Source organism: Oncorhynchus nerka, linkage group LG10 (assembly GCF_034236695.1).
Source record: "Oncorhynchus nerka isolate Pitt River linkage group LG10, Oner_Uvic_2.0, whole genome shotgun sequence".
NCBI lineage: Eukaryota > Metazoa > Chordata > Actinopteri > Salmoniformes > Salmonidae > Oncorhynchus > Oncorhynchus nerka.
Genome location: NC_088405.1, coordinates 4,101,713 through 4,121,475, shown reverse-complemented (window position 1 = coordinate 4,121,475; position 19,763 = coordinate 4,101,713). Strand labels below are relative to the sequence as shown.

General features: G+C 35.6%; 1 pseudogene; it reads left to right on the top strand.

Annotated features, from left to right (window-relative positions):
• Positions 1-19,763, top strand: part of LOC115120004 (alpha-actinin-2-like) — a 111,926-nt pseudogene that overhangs the window by 34,156 nt on the left and 58,007 nt on the right.

The window sequence follows — 19,763 nt, the reverse complement described above, 5'->3', positions numbered from 1 at the left end:
GTTAGTTAATATAGTCATGTAGTTATAGTGTATAGTATGTTATCTCCAAGGTTAGATAATATAGTAATGTAGTTATAGTGTATAGTATGTTATCTCCATGGGAGGTTAGTTAATATAGTCATGTAGTTATAGTGTATAGTATGTTATCTCCAAGGTTAGTTAATATAGTCATGTAGTTATAGTGTATAGTATGTTATCTCCATGGGAGGTTAGATAATATAGTCATGTAGTTATAGTGTATAGTATGTTATCTCCATGGGAGGTTAGATAATATAGTCATGTAGTTATAGTGTATAGTATGTTATCTCCATGGGAGGTTAGTTAATATAGTCATGTAGTTATAGTGGTATGTATAGTGTATAGTATGTTATCTCCATGGTTAGTTAATATAGTCATGTAGTTATAGTGTATAGTATGTTATCTCCATGGGAGGTTAGTTAATATAGTCATGTAGTTATAGTGTATAGTATGTTATCTCCATGGGAGGTTAGTTAATATAGTCATGTAGTTATAGTGTATAGTATGTTATCTCCATGGGAGGTTAGTTAATATAGTCATGTAGTTATAGTGGTATGTATAGTGTATAGTATGTTATCTCCATGGTTAGTTAATATAGTCATGTAGTTATAGTGTATAGTATGTTATCTCCATGGGAGGTTAGTTAATATAGTCATGTAGTTATAGTGTATAGTATGTTATCTCCATGGGAGGTTAGTTAATATAGTCATGTAGTTATAGTAATATAGTCATGTAGTTATAGTAATATAGTCATGTAGTTATAGTGTATAGTATGTTATCTCCATGGGAGGTTAGTTAATATAGTCATGTAGTTATAGTGTATAGTATGTTATCTCCATGGGAGGTTAGTTAATATAGTCATGTAGTTATAGTGTATAGTATGTTATCTCCAAGGTTAGTTAATATAGTCATGTAGTTATAGTGTATAGTATGTTATCTCCAAGGTTAGTTAATATAGTCATGTAGTTATAGTGTATAGTATGTTATCTCCAAGGTTAGTTAATATAGTCATGTAGTTATAGTGTATAGTATGTTATCTCCAAGGTTAGTTAATATAGTCATGTAGTTATAGTGTACAGTATGTTATCTCCATGGGAGGTTAGTTAATATAGTCATGTAGTTATAGTGTATAGTATGTTATCTCCATGGGAGGTTAGTTAATATAGTCATGTAGTTATAGTAATATAGTCATGTAGTTATAGTGTATAGTATGTTATCTCCATGGGAGGTTAGATAATATAGTCATGTAGTTATAGTGTATAGTATGTTATCTCCATGGGAGGTTAGTTAATATAGTCATGTAGTTATAGTAATATAGTCATGTAGTTATAGTAATATAGTCATGTAGTTATAGTGTATAGTATGTTATCTCCATGGGAGGTTAGATAATATAGTCATGTAGTTATAGTGGTATGTATAGTGTATAGTATGTTATCTCCATGGGAGGTTAGTTAATATAGTCATGTAGTTATAGTGTATAGTATGTTATCTCCAAGGTTAGTTAATATAGTCATGTAGTTATAGTGTATAGTATGTTATCTCCATGGGAGGTTAGTTAATATAGTCATGTAGTTATAGTGTATAGTATGTTATCTCCATGGGAGGTTAGTTAATATAGTCATGTAGTTATAGTGGTATGTATAGTGTATAGTATGTTATCTCCATGGGAGGTTAGTTAATATAGTCATGTAGTTATAGTGTATAGTATGCTATCTCCATGGGAGGTTAGATAATATAGTCATGTAGTTATAGTGTATAGTATGTTATCACCATGGGAGGTTAGTTAATATAGTCATGTAGTTATAGTGTATAGTATGTTATCTCCATGGGAGGTTAGTTAATATAGTCATGTAGTTATAGTAATATAGTCATGTAGTTATAGTAATATAGTCATGTAGTTATAGTGTATAGTATGTTATCTCCAAGGTTAGTTAATATAGTCATGTAGTTATAGTGTATAGTATGTTATCTCCAAGGTTAGTTAATATAGTCATGTAGTTATAGTGTATAGTATGTTATCTCCATGGGAGGTTAGTTAATATAGTCATGTAGTTATAGTAATATAGTCATGTAGTTATAGTGTATAGTATGTTATCTCCATGGGAGGTTAGTTAATATAGTCATGTAGTTATAGTGTATAGTATGTTATCTCCAAGGGAGGTTAGTTAATATAGTCATGTAGTTATAGTGTATAGTATGTTATCTCCAAGGGAGGTTAGTTAATATAGTCATGTAGTTATAGTGTATAGTATGTTATCTCCAAGGTTAGTTAATATAGTCATGTAGTTATAGTGTATAGTATGTTATCTCCAAGGGAGGTTAGTTAATATAGTCATGTAGTTATAGTGTATAGTATGTTATCTCCAAGGTTAGTTAATATAGTCATGTAGTTATAGTGTATAGTATGTTATCTCCATGGAAGGTTAGTTAATATAGTCATGTAGTTATAGTGTATAGTATGTTATCTCCAAGGTTAGTTAATATAGTCATGTAGTTATAGTGGTATGTATAGTGTATAGTATGTTATCTCCATGGGAGGTTAGTTAATATAGTCATGTAGTTATAGTGTATAGTATGTTATCTCCATGGGAGGTTAGTTAATATAGTCATGTAGTTATAGTGTATAGTATGTTATCTCCATGGAAGGTTAGTTAATATAGTCATGTAGTTATAGTGTATAGTATGTTATCTCCATGGGAGGTTAGTTAATATAGTCATGTAGTTATAGTGTATAGTATGTTATCTCCATGGGAGGTTAGTTAATATAGTCATGTAGTTATAGTGTATAGTATGTTATCTCCATGGGAGGTTAGATAATATAGTCATGTAGTTATAGTGTATAGTATGTTATCTCCATGGGAGGTTCTCCATGTTAGTTAATATAGTCATGTAGTTATAGTGGTATGTATAGTGTATAGTATGTTATCTCCATGGGAGGTTAGTTAATATAGTCATGTAGTTATAGTGTATAGTATGTTATCTCCATGGTTAGTTAATATAGTCATGTAGTTATAGTGTATAGTATGTTATCTCCATGGAAGGTTAGTTAATATAGTCATGTAGTTATAGTGTATAGTATGTTATCTCCATGGGAGGTTAGTTAATATAGTCATGTAGTTATAGTGGTATGTATAGTGTATAGTATGTTATCTCCATGGGAGGTTAGTTAATATAGTCATGTAGTTATAGTGTATAGTATGTTATCTCCATGGGAGGTTAGTTAATATAGTCATGTAGTTATAGTGGTATGTATAGTGTATAGTATGTTATCTCCATGGGAGGTTAGTTAATATAGTCATGTAGTTATAGTGGTATGTATAGTGTATAGTATGTTATCTCCATGGGAGGTTAGTTAATATAGTCATGTAGTTATAGTGTATAGTATGTTATCTCCATGGGAGGTTAGTTAATATAGTCATGTAGTTATAGTGTATAGTATGTTATCTCCATGGGAGGTTAGTTAATATAGTCATGTAGTTATAGTGTATAGTATGTTATCTCCATGGGAGGTTAGTTAATATAGTCATGTAGTTATAGTGTATAGTATGTTATCTCCATGGGAGGTTAGTTAATATAGTCATGTAGTTATAGTGGTATGTATAGTGTATAGTATGTTATCTCCATGGGAGGTTAGTTAATATAGTCATGTAGTTATAGTGTATAGTATGTTATCTCCATGGGAGGTTAGTTAATATAGTCATGTAGTTATAGTGTATAGTATGTTATCTCCATGGGAGGTTAGTTAATATAGTCATGTAGTTATAGTGTATAGTATGTTATCTCCATGGGAGGTTAGTTAATATAGTCATGTAGTTATAGTGTATAGTATGTTATCTCCATGGGAGGTTAGTTAATATAGTCATGTAGTTATAGTGTATAGTATGTTATCTCCATGGGAGGTTAGTTAATATAGTCATGTAGTTATAGTGTATAGTATGTTATCTCAGGGAGGTGGGTTAGGTTAGTTAATATAGTCATGTAGTTATAGTGTATAGTATGTTATCTCCAAGGTTAGTTAATATAGTCATGTAGTTATAGTGTATAGTATGTTATCTCCAAGGTTAGTTAATATAGTCATGTAGTTATAGTGTATAGTATGTTATCTCCATGGGAGGTTAGTTAATATAGTCATGTAGTTATAGTGTATAGTATGTTATCTCCAAGGTTAGTTAATATAGTCATGTAGTTATAGTGTATAGTATGTTATCTCCAAGGTTAGTTAATATAGTCATGTAGTTATAGTAATATAGTCATGTAGTTATAGTAATATAGTCATGTAGTTATAGTGTATAGTATGTTATCTCCATGGGAGGTTAGTTAATATAGTCATGTAGTTATAGTGTATAGTATGTTATCTCCATGGGAGGTTAGTTAATATAGTCATGTAGTTATAGTGGTATGTATAGTGTATAGTATGTTATCTCCAAGGAAGGTTAGTTAATATAGTCATGTAGTTATAGTGTATAGTATGTTATCTCCAAGGTTAGTTCATATTGTCATGTAGTTATAGTGTATAGTATGTTATCTCCATGGGAGGTTAGTTAATATAGTCATGTAGTTACAGTGTATAGTATGTTATCTCCAAGGTTAGATAATATAGTCATGTAGTTATAGTGTATAGTATGTTATCTCCATGGGAGGTTAGATAATATAGTCATGTAGTTATATTGTATAGTATGTTATCTCCATGGGAGGTTAGTTAATATAGTCATGTAGTTATAGTGTATAGTATGTTATCTCCAAGGTTAGTTAATATAGTCATGTCGTTATAGTGTATAGTATGTTATCTCCATGGGAGGTTAGATAATATAGTCATGTAGTTATAGTGTATAGTATGTTATCTCCAAGGTTAGATAATATAGTCATGTAGTTATAGTGTATAGTATGTTATCTCCAAGGGAGGTTAGTTAATATAGTCATGTAGTTATAGTGTATAGTATGTTATCTCCATGGAAGGTTAGTTAATATAGTCATGTAGTTATAGTGTATAGTATGTTATCTCCATGGGAGGTTAGTTAATATAGTCATGTAGTTATAGTGTATAGTATGTTATCTCCATGGAAGGTTAGTTAATATAGTCATGTAGTTATAGTGTATAGTATGTTATCTCCATGGAAGGTTAGTTAATATAGTCATGTAGTTATAGTGTATAGTATGTTATCTCCATGGGAGGTTAGTTAATATAGTCATGTAGTTTTAGTGTATAGTATGTTATCTCCATGGGAGGTTAGTTAATATAGTCATGTAGTTATAGTGTATAGTATGTTATCTCCATGGGAGGTTAGTTAATATAGTCATGTAGTTATAGTAATATAGTCATGTAGTTATAGTGGTATGTATAGTGTATAGTATGGTATCTCCATGGGAGGTTAGTTAATATAGTCATGTAGTTATAGTGTATAGTATGTTATCTCCATGGGAGGTTAGTTAATATAGTCATGTAGTTATAGTGTGTAGTATGTTATCTCCATGGGAGGTTAGATAATATAGTCATGTAGTTATAGTGTATAGTATGTTATCTCCATGGGAGGTTAGTTAATATAGTCATGTAGTTATAGTAATATAGTCATGTAGTTATAGTGTATAGTATGTTATCTCCATGGGAGGTTAGTTAATATAGTCATGTAGTTATAGTGTATAGTATGTTATCTCCATGGGAGGTTAGATAATATAGTCATGTAGTTATAGTGGTATGTATAGTGTATAGTATGTTATCTCCAAGGTTAGATAATATAGTCATGTAGTTATAGTGTATAGTATGTTATCTCCATGGGAGGTTAGTTAATATAGTCATGTAGTTATAGTGTATAGTATGTTATCTCCATGGAAGGTTAGTTAATATAGTCATGTAGTTATAGTGGTATGTATAGTGTATAGTATGTTATCTCCATGGGAGGTTAGTTAATATAGTAATGTAGTTATAGTGTATAGTATGTTATCTCCAATGTTAGTTAATATAGTCATGTAGTTATAGTGTATAGTATGTTATCTCCATGGGAGGTTAGTTAATATAGTCATGTAGTTATAGTGGTATGTATAGTGTATAGTATGTTATCTCCAAGGTTAGTTAATATAGTCATGTAGTTATAGTGTATAGTATGTTATCTCCAAGGTTAGTTAATATAGTCATGTAGTTATAGTGGTATGTATAGTGTATAGTATGTTATCTCCATGGGAGGTTAGTTAATATAGTCATGTAGTTATAGTGTATAGTATGTTATCTCCATGGGAGGTTAGTTAATATAGTCATGTAGTTATAGTGTATAGTATGTTATCTCCATGGGAGGTTAGTTAATATAGTCATGTAGTTATAGTGTATAGTATGTTATCTCCATGGTTAGTTAATATAGTCATGTAGTTATAGTGGTATGTATAGTGTATAGTATGTTATCTCCATGGGAGGTTAGTTAATATAGTCATGTAGTTATAGTGTATAGTATGTTATCTCCATGGGAGGTTAGTTAATATAGTCATGTAGTTATAGTGTATAGTATGTTATCTCCATGGGAGGTTAGTTAATATAGTCATGTAGTTATAGTGTATAGTATGTTATCTCCAAGGTTAGTTAATATAGTCATGTAGTTATAGTGTATAGTATGTTATCTCCAAGGTTAGATAATATAGTCATGTAGTTATAGTGTATAGTATGTTATCTCCATGGGAGGTTAGTTAATATAGTCATGTAGTTATAGTAATATAGTCATGTAGTTATAGTGGTATGTATAGTGTATAGTATGTTATCTCCATGGGAGGTTAGTTAATATAGTCATGTAGTTATAGTGTATAGTATGTTATCTCCATGGGAGGTTAGTTAATATAGTCATGTAGTTATAGTGGTATGTATAGTGTATAGTATGTTATCTCCATGGGAGGTTAGTTAATATAGTCATGTAGTTATAGTGGTATGTATAGTGTATAGTATGTTATCTCCATGGGAGGTTAGTTAATATAGTCATGTAGTTATAGTGGTATGTATAGTGTATAGTATGTTATCTCCATGGGAGGTTAGTTAATATAGTCATGTAGTTATAGTGTATAGTATGTTATCTCCATGGTTAGTTAATATAGTCATGTAGTTATAGTGTATAGTATGTTATCTCCAGTTAGTTAATATAGTCATGTATGTTATCTCCATGGGAGGTTAGTTAATATAGTCATGTAGTTATAGTGTATAGTATGTTATCTCCATGGGAGGTTAGTTAATATAGTCATGTAGTTATAGTGGTATGTATAGTGTATAGTATGTTATCTCCAAGGGAGGTTAGTTAATATAGTCATGTAGTTATAGTGGTATGTATAGTGTATAGTATGTTATCTCCAAGGGAGGTTAGATAATATAGTCATGTAGTTATAGTGGTATGTATAGTGTATAGTATGTTATCTCCAAGGGAGGTTAGTTAATATAGTCATGTAGTTATAGTGTATAGTATGTTATCTCCATGGGAGGTTAGTTAATATAGTCATGTAGTTATAGTGGTATGTATGTTATCTCCATGGGAGGTTAGTTAATATAGTCATGTAGTTATAGTGTATAGTATGTTATCTCCAAGGGAGGTTAGTTAATATAGTCATGTAGTTATAGTGTATAGTATGTTATCTCCATGGGAGGTTAGTTAATATAGTCATGTAGTTATAGTAATATAGTCATGTATTATAGTGTATAGTATTTATCTCCATGGGAGGTTAGTTAATATAGTCATAGTCATGTAGTTATAGTGTATAGTATGTTATCTCCATGGGAGGTTAGTTAATATAGTCATGTAGTTATAGTGTATAGTATGTTATCTCCATGGGAGGTTAGGGAGGTTAGTTAATATAGTCATGTAGTTATAGTAATATAGTCATGTAGTTATAGTGTATAGTATGTTATCTCCATGGGAGGTTAGTTAATATAGTCATGTAGTTATAGTGTATAGTATGTTATCTCCATGGGAGGTTAGTTAATATAGTCATGTAGTTATAGTGTATAGTATGTTATCTCCAAGGTTAGTTAATATAGTCATGTAGTTATAGTGGTATGTATAGTGTATAGTATGTTATCTCCATGGGAGGTTAGTTAATATAGTCATGTAGTTATAGTGTATAGTATGTTATCTCCATGGGAGGTTAGTTAATATAGTCATGTAGTTATAGTGGTATGTATAGTATGTTATCTCCATGGGAGGTTAGATAATATAGTCATGTAGTTATAGTGGTATGTATAGTGTATAGTATGTTATCTCCAAGGGAGGTTAGATAATATAGTCATGTAGTTATAGTGGTATGTATAGTGTATAGTATGTTATCTCCAAGGGAGGTTAGTTAATATAGTCATGTAGTTATAGTGTATAGTATGTTATCTCCATGGGAGGTTAGTTAATATAGTCATGTAGTTATAGTGGTATGTATGTTATCTCCATGGGAGGTTAGTTAATATAGTCATGTAGTTATAGTGTATAGTATGTTATCTCCAAGGGAGGTTAGTTAATATAGTCATGTAGTTATAGTGTATAGTATGTTATCTCCATGGGAGGTTAGTTAATATAGTCATGTAGTTATAGTAATATAGTCATGTAGTTATAGTGTATAGTATGTTATCTCCATGGGAGGTTAGTTAATATAGTCATGTAGTTATAGTGTATAGTATGTTATCTCCATGGGAGGTTAGTTAATATAGTCATGTAGTTATAGTGTATAGTATGTTATCTCCAAGGGAGGTTAGTTAATATAGTCATGTAGTTATAGTAATATAGTCATGTAGTTATAGTGTATAGTATGTTATCTCCATGGGAGGTTAGTTAATATAGTCATGTAGTTATAGTGTATAGTATGTTATCTCCATGGGAGGTTAGTTAATATAGTCATGTAGTTATAGTGTATAGTATGTTATCTCCAAGGTTAGTTAATATAGTCATGTAGTTATAGTGGTATGTATAGTGTATAGTATGTTATCTCCATGGGAGGTTAGTTAATATAGTCATGTAGTTATAGTGTATAGTATGTTATCTCCATGGGAGGTTAGTTAATATAGTCATGTAGTTATAGTGGTATGTATAGTATGTTATCTCCATGGGAGGTTAGATAATATAGTCATGTAGTTATAGTGGTATGTATAGTGTATAGTATGTTATCTCCATGGGAGGTTAGTTAATATAGTCATGTAGTTATAGTGTATAGTATGTTATCTCCATGGGAGGTTAGTTAATATAGTCATGTAGTTATAGTGGTATGTATAGTGTATAGTATGTTATCTCCATGGGAGGTTAGTTAATATAGTCATGTAGTTATAGTGTATAGTATGTTATCTCCATGGGAGGTTAGATAATATAGTCATGTAGTTATAGTGGTATGTATAGTGTATAGTATGTTATCTCCATGGGAGGTTAGTTAATATAGTCATGTAGTTATAGTGGTATGTATAGTGTATAGTATGTTATCTCCAAGGTTAGTTAATATAGTCATGTAGTTATAGTGTATAGTATGTTATCTCCATGGGAGGTTAGTTAATATAGTCATGTAGTTGTAGTGTATAGTATGTTATCTCCATGGGAGGTTAGTTAATATAGTCATGTAGTTATAGTGTATAGTATGTTATCTCCAAGGAAGGTTAGTTAATATAGGAAAACCAGGTCCTATTGGACTGTATGTGCTATTCATGAATTAGACATTAGATTTTAGAACACATCAGGCCAGTTTCATGAATTAGATATTAGAACACATCAGGCCAGTTTCATGAATTAGATATTAGAACACATCAGGCCAGTTTCATGAATTAGATATTAGAACACATCAGGCCAGTTTCATGAATTAGATATTAGAACACATCAGGCCAGTTTCATGAATTAGATATTAGATATTAGAACACATCAGGCCAGTTTCATGAATTAGACATTAGAACACATCAGGCCAGTTTCATGAATTAGATATTAGAACACATCAGGCCAGTTTCATGAATTAGACATTAGATATTAGAACACATCAGGCCAGTTTCATGAATTAGATATTAGAACACATCAGGCCAGTTTCATGAATTAGATATTAGATATTAGAACACATCAGGCCAGTTTCATGAATTAGACATTAGAACACATCAGGCCAGTTTCATGAATTAGACATTAGACATTAGAACACATCAGGCCAGTTTCATGAATTAGATATTAGATATTAGAACACATCAGGCCAGTTTCATGAATTAGATATTAGAACACATCAGGCCAGTTTCATGAATTAGACATTAGATATTAGAACACATCAGGCCAGTTTCATGAATTAGACATTAGAACACATCAGGCCAGTTTCATGAATTAGACATTAGATATTAGAACACATCAGGCCAGTTTCATGAATTAGATATTAGAACACATCAGGCCAGTTTCATGAATTAGATATTAGAACACATCAGGCCAGTTTCATGAATTAGATATTAGAACACATCAGGCCAGTTTCATGAATTAGATATTAGATATTAGAACACATCAGGCCAGTTTCATGAATTAGATATTAGATATTAAAACACATCAGGCCAGTTTCATGAATTAGATATGAGATATTAGAACACATCAGGCCAGTTTCATGAATTAGATATTAGAACACATCAGGCCAGTTTCATGAATTAGATATTAGAACACATCAGGCCAGTTTCATGAATTAGACATTAGAACACATCAGGCCAGTTTCATGAATTAGATATTAGAACACATCAGGCCAGTTTCATGAATTAGATATTAGAACACATCAGGCCAGTTTCATGAATTAGACATTAGATATTAGAACACATCAGGCCAGTTTCATGAATTAGATATTAGATATTAGAACACATCAGGCCAGTTTAATGAATTAGATATTAGAACACATCAGGCCAGTTTCATGAATTAGATATTAGAACACATCAGGCCAGTTTCATGAATTAGATATTAGATATTAGAACACATCAGGCCAGTTTCATGAATTAGACATTAGAACACATCAGGCCAGTTTCATGAATTAGATATTAGAACACATCAGGCCAGTTTCATGAATTAGACATTAGATATTAGAACACATCAGGCCAGTTTCATGAATTAGACATTAGATATTAGAACACATCAGGCCAGTTTCATGAATGAGATATTAGATATTAGAACACATCAGGCCAGTTTCATGAATTAGATATTAGAACACATCAGGCCAGTTTCATGAATTAGATATTAGAACACATCAGGCCAGTTCCATGAATTAGATATTAGAACACATCAGGCCAGTTTCATGAATTAGATATTAGAACACATCAGGCCAGTTTCATGAATTAGACATTAGAACACATCAGGCCAGTTTCATGAATTAGATATTAGATATTAGAACACATCAGGCCAGTTTAATGAATTAGATATTAGAACACATCAGGCCAGTTTCATGAATTAGATATTAGAACACATCAGGCCAGTTTCATGAATTAGATATTAGATATTAGAACACATCAGGCCAGTTTCATGAATTAGACATTAGACCACATCAGGCCAGTTTCATGAATTAGATATTAGAACACATCAGGCCAGTTTCATGAATTAGACATTAGATATTAGAACACATCAGGCCAGTTTCATGAATTAGACATTAGATATTAGAACACATCAGGCCAGTTTCATGAATTAGATATTAGAACACACCAGGCCAGTTTCATGAATTAGATATTAGAACACATCAGGCCAGTTTCATGAATTAGACATTAGATATTAGAACACATCAGGCCAGTTTCATGAATTAGATATTAGATATTAGAACACATCAGGGCAGTTTCATGAATGAGATATTAGATATTAGAACACATCAGGCCAGTTTCATGAATTAGATATTAGAACACATCAGGCCAGTTTCATGAATTAGATATTAGAACACATCAGGCCAGTTTCATGAATTAGACATTAGAACACATCAGGCCAGTTTCATGAATTAGATATTAGAACACATCAGGCCAGTTTCATGAATTAGATATTAGAACACATCAGGCCAGTTTCATGAATTAGACATTAGATATTAGAACACATCAGGCCAGTTTCATGAATTAGATATTAGATATTAGAACACATCAGGCCAGTTTAATGAATTAGATATTAGAACACATCAGGCCAGTTTCATGAATTAGATATTAGAACACATCAGGCCAGTTTCATGAATTAGATATTAGATATTAGAACACATCAGGCCAGTTTCATGAATTAGACATTAGAACACATCAGGCCAGTTTCATGAATTAGATATTAGAACACATCAGGCCAGTTTCATGAATTAGACATTAGATATTAGAACACATCAGGCCAGTTTCATGAATTAGACATTAGATATTAGAACACATCAGGCCAGTTTCATGAATGAGATATTAGATATTAGAACACATCAGGCCAGTTTCATGAATTAGATATTAGAACACATCAGGCCAGTTTCATGAATTAGATATTAGAACACATCAGGCCAGTTCCATGAATTAGATATTAGAACACATCAGGCCAGTTTCATGAATTAGATATTAGAACACATCAGGCCAGTTTCATGAATTAGACATTAGAACACATCAGGCCAGTTTCATGAATTAGATATTAGATATTAGAACACATCAGGCCAGTTTAATGAATTAGATATTAGAACACATCAGGCCAGTTTCATGAATTAGATATTAGAACACATCAGGCCAGTTTCATGAATTAGATATTAGATATTAGAACACATCAGGCCAGTTTCATGAATTAGACATTAGACCACATCAGGCCAGTTTCATGAATTAGATATTAGAACACATCAGGCCAGTTTCATGAATTAGACATTAGATATTAGAACACATCAGGCCAGTTTCATGAATTAGACATTAGATATTAGAACACATCAGGCCAGTTTCATGAATTAGATATTAGAACACACCAGGCCAGTTTCATGAATTAGATATTAGAACACATCAGGCCAGTTTCATGAATTAGACATTAGATATTAGAACACATCAGGCCAGTTTCATGAATTAGATATTAGATATTAGAACACATCAGGCCAGTTTCATGAATGAGATATTAGATATTAGAACACATCAGGCCAGTTTCATGAATTAGAAATTAGATATTAGAACACATCAGGCCAGTTTCATGAATTAGACATTAGATATTAGAACACATCAGGCCAGTTTCATGAATTAGATATTAGAACACATCAGGCCAGTTTCATGAATTAGATATTAGAACACATCAGGCCAGTTTCATTAATTAGACATTAGAACACATCAGTCCAGTTTCATGAATTAGATATTAGATATTAGAACACATCAGGCCAGTTTCATGAATGAGATATTAGATATTAGAACACATCAGGCCAGTTTCATGAATTAGACATTAGATATTAGAACACATCAGGCCAGTTTCATGAATTAGACATTAGATATTAGAACACATCAGGCCAGTTTCATGAATTAGATATTAGAACACATCAGGCCAGTTTCATGAATTAGACATTAGAACACATCAGGCCAGTTTCACTAATTAGACACATCAGGCCAGTTTCACTAATTAGACATTAGAACACATCAGGCCAGTTTCATGAATTAGACATTAGAACACATCAGGCCAGTTTCATGAATTAGACATTAGAACACATCAGGCCAGTTTCATGAATTAGACATTAGAACACATCAGGCCAGTTTCACAAATTAGACACATCAGGCCAGTTTCACTAATTAGACATTAGAACACATCAGGCCAGTTTCCTGCACCCAGATTTCCGACTAGTCTTGGAACAAAAAGCATCAATGTGAGATTCTCCATGTAAAGAGCTTCTTAGTACAGGACTAGTCTGTGTCTGGGAAACTGTCCCGTAATGAATGTGGCTGTCGTAGAACAGCACACAGCACAGAACGTGGCCCTTCAGAGTGTTTGATAGAACCGGGACTGTACGATTGTCACAATAAACATCACAATGTTCTCTCCTGTAGAAACCTCTGCTAAGGAAGGTCTTCTTCTGTGGTGCCAGAGAAAGACTGCCCCCTACAGGAATGTCAATGTCCAGAACTTCCATGTCAAGTGAGTCCATTTACTGAGTGAGATTCAAGTCCTATCACAGCATTGTAAATGGTTGTCTATTTGTCTGAGAGAGAGGGAGAGAGGGAGAGGGAGGAGAGAGAGAGAGAGAGAGAGAGAGAGAGAGGGGGTAAGAGGAGGAGAGAGAGAAAAAGAGGAGGAGAGAGAGGGAAAGAGAGAGAGACAGAGAGAGAGAGAGAGAGACAGAGACAGAGACAGAGAGAGAGAGAGAGAGAGAGAGAGAGACAGAGACAGAGACAGAGACAGAGACAGAGAGAGAGAGCGAGAGAGAGACAGAGAAAGAGAGAGAGAGAGAAAGAGAGAGAGACAGAGAGAGAGGGAGAGAGAGAGACAGGGACAGAGACAGAGACAGAGAGAGAGAGAGAGACAGAGACAGAGCGAGAGAGAGAGAGAGTGAGAGAGAGAGAGAGAGAGAGAGAGAGAGAGAGAGAGAGAGAGAGAGAGAGAGAAAGAGGAGATCTGCATGTTAATTCAGTGTTTATCAGTTGTCCAGCCAGTTCAATAGATGCTTACGTTTCCCCATTTAAGATTAGGGCTTTAAAAATACTCTTCTTTGCCATTCTTTGGTTGTGATTCAATCTGATAAAGGCCCAGTGCAGTCAAAATGTTGTTTTCCCCCCCCCCGGTGTTTTGTATCATATTGTACAACAGCTGATGAAACTAACACTGTAAAAATGTGAAAACATTTGCTCCGTGTTTTTTCCTGATAGTTGATTGGTTGAAAGTACAATGTACACAGAACCTTCTAATCAGCAGGTTTACATGGGCAGGAGTCTCAGCTTGCCTGGTGACATCACCAGGCGGTAAATTGGTTAACAGACCAATTAGAAAGAGAGTTCCAATCCTATCTACCAATAACAGCTAGTTTCCAGTTTTCCTCACTCAGACCCAGAGAGTCCTAACAAAAATCTGCTTGAGAAATCTTGTTTTTTGAAACAACAAAAAAAGCTATTTTTTGTCCATTTTAATTGAAAACTAGTACAGTAAGGTTCTTAATTGTTACCCAGAAATGATTTGATATTGATATAAAAACGGCTGCATTGGGCCTTTAACTGCTGGGTAGAAGCCTCTTCCTGGACCAATCACAGTGCATTGGGCCTTTAACTGCTGGGTAGAAGCCTCTTCCTGGACCAATCACAGTGCATTGGGCCTTTAACTGCTGGGTAGAAGCCTCTTCCTGGACCAATCACAGTGCATTGGGCCTTTAACTGCTGGGTAGAAGCCTCTTCCTGGACCAATCACAGTGCATTGGGCCTTTAACTGCTGGGTAGAAGCCTCTTCCTGGACCAATCACAGTGCATTGGGCCTTTAACTGCTGGGTAGAAGCCTCTCCTGGACCAATCACAGTGCATTGGGCCATTAACTGCTGGGTAGAAGCCTCTTCCTGGACCAATCACAGTGCATTGGGCCTTTAACTGCTGGGTAGAAGCCTCTTCCTGAACCAATCACAGTGCATTGGGCCTTTAACTGCTGGGTAGAAGCCTCTTCCTGGACCAATCACAGTGCATTGGGCCATTAACTGCTGGGTAGAAGCCTCTTCCTGGACCAATCACAGTGCATTGGGCCTTTAACTGCTGGCTAGAAGCCTCTTCCTGGACCAATCACAGTGCATTGGGCCTTTAACTGCTGGCTAGAAGCCTCTTCCTGGACCAATCACAGTGCATTGGGCCTTTAACTGCTGGGTAGAAGCCTCTTCCTGGACCAATCACAGTGCATTGGGCCTTTAACTGCTGGGTAGAAGCCTCTTCCTGGACCAATCACAGTGCATTGGGCCTTTAACTGCTGGGTAGAAGCCTCTTCCTGGACCAATCACAGTGCATTGGGCCTTTAACTGCTGGCTAGAAGCCTCTTCCTGGACCAATCACAGTGCATTGGGCCTTTAACTGCTGGCTAGAAGCCTCTTCCTGGACCAATCACAGTGCATTGGGCCTTTAACTGCTGGGTAGAAGCCTCTTCCTGGACCAATCACAGTGCATTGGGCCTTTAACTGCTGGGTAGAAGCCTCTTCCTGGACCAATCACAGTGCATTGGGCTGGGTAGAAGCCTCTTCCTGGACCAATCACAGTGATGTCAGTCTGGAGACGCACAGCCATCCATTTGATTTGAGTTCTGCAGCAGAGAGCAGCAGTCCGATGGAAAGGCTTGTTCTCTTTACTGATGATTTGTCACCAGAGAGGGTTTGTTTACCTTTTCTACCGGCTGTGGTTGGATGGAGTCGGCCTACAGCGCCAACTAGTGGTCGCGTCGGGGACAACAGCTGTTGACAACTGTAGTGTTGTAGCTAACCCTTTTCCTAACCTTAACCTCATTCTCCTAACCTGCTATGTTAATTCACCTGACCTGCCACGTTAATTATCCTAACCTGCTATGTTAATTATCCCAACCTGCTATGTTAATTATCCTAACCTGCTATGTTAATTATCCTAACCTGCTATGTTAATTATTCAACCTGCTATGTTAATTCTCCCTAACCTGCTATGTTAATTATCCTAACCTGCTATGTTAATTCTCCCTAACCTGCTATGTTAATTATCCAACCTGCTATGTTAATTATCCTAACCTGCTATGTTAATTATCCTAACCTGCTATGTTAATTATCCTAACCTGCTATGTTAATTATCCAACCTGCTATGTTAATTATCCTAACCTGCTATGTTAATTATCCTAACCTGCTATGTTAATTATCCAACCTGCTATGTTAATTATCCTAACCTGCTATGTTAATTATCCTAACCTGCTATGTTAATTATCCTAACCTGCTATGTTAATTATCCCAACCTGCTATGTTAATTATCCAACCTGCTATGTAAACAAATCATCAGTATCAGCACACCTGCACCTATCAGTCTGAGAACCAATGAACACAAAGCTTTAGTAGGAAATCAAATGTAATTGGCCCTTGACCTTAGAAGACTGTTAGATAGAGGCATTTTAATTGGCTGTTGATGTGGCGGCCCGCTGTGACGATATGATTCTCTCCCCCTGGTTGGCTGTGAAGCTGGAAGGACGGCCTCGCGTTGTGCGCCCTGATACACAGACACCGTCCTGACCTCATCGACTACGCCAAGCTCAACAAGGTCTCTGTGTGGTGTGGCCTGAGTCCCGATGCATGCTGGTCTAGGACTGGCTGAGTGCCAGTCTGTTTGTGCCATCAGGCCAACTCCTTGTCATGGTATGATGGCACAAATAGACTGGCACTCAGGCTAGTCTGGTCCAAGACCTGGGCTGAAGTGCATGTTGGGAGATGCAGCCACCAACCACCACACTAACCCCACTGCCCTGTTTATTACATAGAAATTCACTGGTCAAGAACTCTGTTTACTACATAGAGATTCACTCAGGGTTAACCCATACCAGAACGTGGTTAGCCGTGATACTGCTGAGCAGAACAAGGTTAGCCAATACCAGTGCAGGGTTAGCCTTGATACTGCTGAGCAGAACAGGGTTAACCAATACCAGTGCAGGGTTAGCCTTAGCACTGGTGACCATACCAGAGCAGGGTTAGCCTTGACACTGCTGAGAAGAACAGGGTTAACCAATACCAGTGCAGGGTTAGCCTTAGCACTGGTGACCATACCAGAGCAGGGTTAGCCTTGACACTGCTGAGCAGAACAGGGTTAACCAATATCAGAGCAGCGTTAGCCTTGACACTGCTGAGCAGAACAGGGTTAGCCCATACCAGAGCAGCGTTAGCCTTGACACTGCTGAGCAGAACAGGGTTAACCCATACCAGAGCAGCGTTAGCCTTGACACTGCTGAGCAGAACAGGGTTAACCAATACCAGAGCAGCGTTAGCCTTGACACTGCTGAGCAGAACAGGGTTAGCCCATACCAGAGCAGCGTTAGCCTTGACACTGCTGAGCAGAACAGGGTTAACCCATACCAGAGCAGCGTTAGCCTTGACACTGCTGAGCAGAACAGGGTTAACCAATACCAGAGCAGCGTTAGCCTTGACACTGCTGAGCAGAACAGGGTTAGCCCATACCAGAGCAGCGTTAGCCTTGACACTGCTGAGCAGAACAGGGTTAACCCATACTAAAACATATAAACTATATAAACCAAGCTATAATGACTATATAAACCGAGCTATAACGACTGTAGAAACCGAGCTATAATGACTATATAAACCGAGCTATAATGACTATATAAACCGAGCTATAATGACTATATAAACCGAGCTATAATTACTATATAAACCGAGCTATAATGACTATATAAACCGAGCTATAATGACTATATAAACCGAGCTATAATGACTATATAAACCGAGCTATAATGACTATATAAACCGAGCTATAATGACTATATAAACCGACCTATAATGACTGTAGAAACCGAGCTATAATGACTATATAAACCGAGCTATAATGACTATATAAACCGAGCTATAATGACTATATAAACCGAGCTATAATTACTATATAAACCGAGCTATAACGACTGTAGAAACCGAGCTATAATGACTATATAAACCGAGCTATAATGACTGTAGAAACCGAGCTATAATTACTATATAAACCGAGCTATAATGACTATATAAACCGAGCTATAATGACTATATAAACCGAGCTATAATGACTATATAAACCGAGCTATAATTACTATATAAACCGAGCTATAATGACTATATAAACCGAGCTATAATGACTATATAAACCGAGCTATAATGACTGTAGAAACCGAGCTATAATGACTATATAAACCGAGCTATAATTACTATATAAACCGAGCTATAATGACTATATAAACCGAGCTATAATGACTATATAAACCGAGCTATAATGACTGTAGAAACCGAGCTATAATTACTATATAAACCGAGCTATAATGACTATATAAACCGAGCTATAATTACTATATAAACCGAGCTATAATGACTGTAGAAACCGAGCTATAATGACTATATAAACCGAGCTATAATGACTATATAAACCGAGCTATAATGACTATATAAACCGAGCTATAACTTTTTTGAATTTTATTTATCCGTTATTTATCCGTTATTTTACCAGGTAAGTTGACTGAGAACAGCAACGACCTGGGGAATAGTTACAGGGGAGAGGAGGGGAGGGGATGAATGAGCCAATTAACGAATGTAGAAACCGAGCCAGGAGAAAAAGCAACAGGAAATGTGAATTATTACCACCTGGGATATTAGAACACCTGGTTGGTACCACCTGGGGATATTAGAACACCTGGTTGGTACCATCTGGGATATTAGAACACCTGGTTGGGACCATCTGGGGATATTAGGACACCTGGTTGGTATCACCTGGGGATATTAGGACACCTGGTTGGTACCATCTGGGATATTAGGACACCTGGTTGGTATCACCTGGGGATATTAGGACACCTGGTTGGTATCACCTGGGGATATTAGGACACCTGGTTGGTACCATCTGGGATATTAGGACACCTGGTTGGTATCATCTGGGGATATTAGAACACCTGGTTGGGACCACCTGGGGATATTAGGACACCTGGTTGGTACCATCTGGGGATATTAGAACACCTGGTTGGTACCACCTGGGGATATTAGGACACCTGGTTGGTACCATCTGGGATATTAGGACACCTGGTTGGTACCATCTGGGATATTAGAACACCTGGTTGGTACCACCTGGGGATATTAGGACACCTGGTTGGTACCATCTGGGGATATTAGGACACCTGGTTGGTACCATCTGGGGATATTAGAACACCTGGTTGGTACCA